We start from the raw sequence: 6,108 nt of genomic DNA, 5'->3' as shown, positions 1-6,108 counted from the left end.
CTAAGTCCGGGGGCCTTCTTCCCTCTTCCAGGGCTGGGCCACTCTGGGTTGGTCGACCATGGCAAAAAGTTGCTATTGATTTAGTGGGACCGTTGCCAGAAACCTTGAGAGGAAATAAGTGGGTCTTAGTTCTTACCGATCACTTTACTCGGTGGCAAGATGCGTTGCCTCTTTCGGATGCAACCGCACCCGTTGTTGCCGAAGCTTTAGATAGTCGAGTTTTTTGTTATTTTGGTCTCCCTGAAGAACTTCATAGCGATCGTGGTTCGCAGTTTGAAGGTGAACTTATGACCGAACTATGTCGTTTTTGGCGAATAACTAAAACACGTACTACACCGTACCACCCTCAGTCTAATGGAGTGGTGGAACGAGGTAATCGAACTCTTGGTGACTCACTTCGATCCATGCTCCTCAGTTCCGGACAAGAACAGAATAACTGGGATTGTTTGCTACCTCAAATTATGCGAGCTCTGCGAGCTACTCCGCATTCAAAAACTGAGGAAACTAGCAACTTTCTCATGTTTGGACGGGAATGTCGCCTGCCAGATCAGTTGATTGGTGGTACGTATTCATGTGAGCTGAACACAAGGCTAGAGTATGCCCAAAGACTAAAGGAGCGTCTAGAGTCAGCTCATGATCTGTTGAGGTCCCAACAGAGTTTACTCATGAGATGGCCTGACTCTGACGAGGAACCCTTATTTAAACCCGGCGAGTTGGTTTTGGTACAACGCAAGCGAAAGATAAAAGGAGTTAACCCTAAGCTTCTGCCAAAGTTCGAGGGTCCTTTTTTTATTCGCAAGTCATTTAATAATGGCACCTATAAAATAGACGGCCGAGGAGTAGTCAACGAATGTCGATTGAAATTATTTGTTCCTTGTGCTGACGCGGACGGTCGACAAACTCCTCATTTAGGACAAACCACCCATCAGTCTATTCTAGAGTACACAGATGAACCTGACAACAGGTCTGTTCACTCAGACTTGGCTGGTGATCCTGTTGTTCCAGAACCTGTGTTGCCTACGGGAAGGTTAGGAAGGACTCGACGCCGACCGAGGCATTTATTTGATTACACATTGTATTAGTTTTGAGTAGCGGTGCAAAACTAAACTAAGTAGATTGACTTCTTTGGTAGTGTCAGTTGTGACAATTATGAGCATGTAGATCTAATTCTCTTTTCATATGTAATTGTTAACATAGACTGTTTGGTTTATTTCCCTATGCACGAGGTGAAGGACTTTCTGTCTATCATTGCACACACCAGCATGCTGCACCTACAACTACTTATGGCACCAGCAACTCTTCCTTGCTTCCAATTCTGAAGTTGGTTACGTCTCTTACTACAGATGGCGGAATCGGTCCCACTCCAAATTGAAGTAGACGTAGAGGAGGAACAGATTGTGCTGGATAATAATGAAGACGAAAATTTAACGGTATCACCGGAACCTGAAGAACCGGTGGTCAATGTAGAGGAGCCCGAAACTCAGCTTACGACCACGGGCCCCGTCAGAAAGCGACTGCGCACTGTAAAGTTTGTCGATGAACAAACATCCGTGGAAGTCAAGAATGCCCGCCTTCACCCTAATGGATGCAAACTGTGTTCGTTTACCATATCTATCCCTGACAAACTTACGGAGCATATCCGCACCCACTTCACAAGGTTTTTCTGCTCCTGTGGTGTGTCGGAAAATATCAAATCGTTGATCGGCATGCATATTCAACAGCAGAAGAGGAACTTGGCCGCCGATCACCAGGACATAACGAGTTGTTATGAAGTGGGCCGAACGCTTTTCCAGAATTTCCTACAGTTTGTGGGGTTACCAGATTCTACAGCGTTTGGAGAACTGGTGCACAGGAAGGATGGTGCTCGCAGCATCAAAGTGGAAACAGTAACTGCCCCAGCCACCACTTCTAATGATGCGTCATCCCTCAGTGTGACTTTCAACAAACGGAATCGGGATGTTCGGCTACTTATGAATGAAGAGGAGTCGACTGCTGCCGCAGCAAGCATTCGTGCTGGTCGGGAACAAAAGCAACAACAATCCCATAAACCATCCTCGGCATGTGTTGCTGCCCTCCGACCTGCCCTGAAACGAACAATGAGCGGTAGTGTTGTTAGACCCTCGACTCCTTTCACAGCGGTTCCCCGACCAACTGCGCTAAATACGGCTACTACCAATGTACACTGCAATGCTGAAGTTTTGGTACTTCGAGAGGAGTTAAAGAGGGTTACTGCAGAACGTGATCGCCTCCGCGAAGAGAACATTGCTCTGCGAGTGGAAAACCAAGGCGCTCGACAGACGATTGGAACTGTACAAGAGCACCTTTCCCAAATCCAGCAAATTGGGAGACACCTGGGAATGGCTAGAGATTTGATTCACAAATTTATAGGGAATTAAAGTTGTACGAGTTTCCAATGTTGAATTGGGGTAAAACTTAACAACTTCTCCTATTAATAAGTTTCGACGAATTGTCGAAGAACAAACTTATATGTAATTTCTTTTTGTTGGCAATCGATGCTAAGATCATGTTGATACTGTGTCGCATCTAGGGGCGGAGAATGTTATGAAATTACATTTTGGCGAGTCCAATGATACTAATTTTTATAGCTTATGTTCCTAGAATTATTTTTTTTGTATTGTGTGATTTTTCTTTTGTGATCAGATGGCTAGCTTTACTTTTAAATGAGATAGCTTTTTGTTTTGCGTTTAACTCACTCTCTTTTTGATGATCATTCAGTCAATTCGGACGTGTTTTAAGAAGAGTGTGTTAGAGGTAAATAGAATTCCATCGGAATTGTTAATTTTCCTTGTCGTATTTGTAATTGTAATTGTAAATTGTATTGTATTGTATCGTTGTATTGTATGTTTTGAATCTGGGTTGATTCTACAACTTGTTGTACAACCCAGATAGTATTCATTTGTAATAAAGTAAATACTCACTAGACAAAGGACCCGAGTTTTTGATTTGGAATGATATTTATTTGAGATATACAACCAATTCCATTTCATAAGTGAGCGCGCTCCTTTATATATAATAATATCACCCGTTCCGGCTAACGACAAGCGGTAAGAATACCGGCTAATAAGGTGAATAAACCGGATCGCTAGTGCGTTGGTATGGCAACAATTTAGGTGACGATAAGTGATAGCACAACGAGTAAAAGAACGATATAATGAAAAAGGACATACAATAAAATAAGACAACATGAGTGACGACAAGTGACATTACAACGAGTAAAAAACAATAAAACAAAAAGGACAACACATACAATGAAATCAGAAATGTAACGTCATGGGCCAGTGTCGACCACATTTTCATGCTCATAGAGCTTGTCTAAATAAAGAACCATTATTCGCCAGACACCTTGCTTGCAACAATTACAGCTGCGCATCATAGCTATTACTCATTCGGTATAAGACAACTTGTACGCAGAACCAATTTGCAAGTGGCTAGTCAGCGTTGACTTCCACAGCAATTATTAGCTCAATCAAGCGTAGCTCCCCGTTCTAATAAAAACATTCGCTTTTCGCGTCAAGCCTACGGTTTGTGCATTTTCTAATGCGCTTCGCTTTAACGCAGCCTATAATCGTAAGCAAGTTTAGCGAAGTACAGAAGCGTGCACGTAACTCAATTAATTATTTACTAATGCGCTAAAGCTAAATATCCGCTAAGTTGCCCGGATCACCACAAGCCCGTTCGGAATATAGCTGGTAAAATCTTAGAACTATTACACATTAGTAGGCAGATATTTAAGCTCTTGTTATACTTTGATAAATTAAACAGGACTGAAAGTTCACAGTGTAAATAGGCTTATTTTTATGCTCTCCAATAATTTTCCCGCTACGGTAATCAACAATAATCTTATTTAATCGCTTACACACTGCGATGGAAATAGACAACGCTTCCATCGATTTTAAAATATGTACGACGTTTTTTCCACACCAAAGAAAACCGTAATTCAAAAAAGCTAGTTATTTTGTTTCATTTACATTAAGATTTATTTATCATTTCAGTATTATATGTCGTAATGGAGTGTTGATATCACTAATAATTCATCAACATTCATACCTCATATACGGAATCCACCTATATTACTCACAAAGCCCAACTCTCCATACTAACCAACTATATCTACTCCAAAAGAGAGCTCTCTGACTCATCTGTCTCAAACCCAACCTGCAAGTGAAATCTAAAACTCTATCAACACATTTAATTATAAACAAGACAGCCATACTACCTCTGCCAGCCCTCTCAATCTACTTACCTGCCTCTCTGGTTTTCTAATAAATAATAACCTTTGCCCAACTTACCTTTCTGGTGCTTTTGAACAGTTAATAAATCTACATACAACCAGAAATCAGCATAAGCTTCCCAGCCCCTCACATCACAACCAATTAAACCTAAACATTTTGAGAAACTTCAACTCTCTTCCCAGAAAATTACGAACCCTGACCCTTAACTCTTTTAAAACTAACCTTAAACTTCATCTTCTTTGCCAATTTGCATAACCCTAACTCTCTGTATGCCATCCAACAACAACACCAATACCATGTTCTTTTGGACAAATCATATGATATTACTACTATACCTGCTAATACTGTAACCGCTTGTAAATGCTCATCAAATATTGTATTTGTTTTATGTTCGTTTTTTTTTTAATAGTCACGGAAACAGCACAATATATTTTTCACATTCAATTGCTTATTTTCTATCCTCCATATTATATTTTAGCTTCATATCTAGATTAGTGTGAGGTACATCTTGAAAAACATGTTTTTTGTCATGAATGTCGATTATCACAATAAATAATGAAATAAAAAACTGGCTGAATCACTATTAATATTTTGTCCCCCATTCAGCGACAATAGATCATTACCATATGAATTGTTGTGTTTTACAAATACATTTGATTAAACAATATTTGACTAAAACTAGCTCATGGAAGATTTACGAAGAGGCAAAATTATATTTTACCAAAGGAAATGACATGCAATAAGTTTCATGACATGTCCCACATGCTCTAATGAATCTGTTTTTATTTAATAGGGACTATGTTTAGTTTTGTATAGTTACTGATTGGTTGATTACGTGTAGTTATTTGTTTTATTCACTTAATAAAGAAATAATTATTAAATAAAACATTTATTAAGTTACTAATTTAGTAGCAATTAATACAGTATTTTTTGATGCTATTTTAGTCTTCTAATAATTCTTCATGCAGCCTGAGATTACAGACAGTGATAAATTGTGCTGGTGAGGTGCACTATATAACTTGAGTTAGTACTGTTTTGACTCATAATTAGAATGTGATATTAAAAGTTATTAATTATTATGCAACCTGAAACTACAGACACCAATAAACCGTACTGATGAGATAAAAGATTGCTTTGAAATTAACCAAACTTTATCCCTGCTAAAATGCTTAGAAGAAAAAGACTTGTTCAAACTTGCCCAATCTGAAGTATATAGGAAGGCAAGCCTGTCTTTATAGATCTCTATTATTCACATTGGCTATTTCAATAAAAGTCGAGCCCTACGCGGCTGTGTCAGCATACATTTTATTTTATATTTGCTCATAATTGATAGAATAAAAGTTTCAAACCTAGCTACAGATACATTGTTATGAATGTCTCAAACGTCTGAAAAAAAGATAATCAAATGTTTGTCATATTAGTTTTCTCTAAGTTTTATGCAAACATCTGAGTACTGACAACGATTCTGCCAGTCTATGGTAGTTAGGTTGTTGCGTGAACTTATTTTATCGAGACCTTTGTATCAGCAAAGTTCTCAGTTGCTATTCAAACCGAAAAGTAGTTAGTGGATAAAATAAGCAAATCACATCTTCGTAAAGAATATGTTTGAGTATAGCTGAATCCAACCGCATTCTAAAAACAAACATGCTTTGTCAACATCATCTATTCATTATTAGTATAAAATTGTAGAAATAATTTTATTAGCAACATTGGATTAGTTGATTGAAGTACAAAACAAGTGGATTTTTTGAAATGACCAAACTCATGTACACAAAACAACATCAATTTCTTTTAAATCAATTAACTCATTGAATCTGGCAAAGGGTTAATAAAGTCATTTATGCACCTGGTTGGC

This window comes from Watersipora subatra, chromosome 8, assembly GCF_963576615.1.
Source record: "Watersipora subatra chromosome 8, tzWatSuba1.1, whole genome shotgun sequence".
Lineage (NCBI taxonomy): Eukaryota > Metazoa > Bryozoa > Gymnolaemata > Cheilostomatida > Watersiporidae > Watersipora > Watersipora subatra.
Note: the sequence above shows the minus strand (reverse complement) of the source record.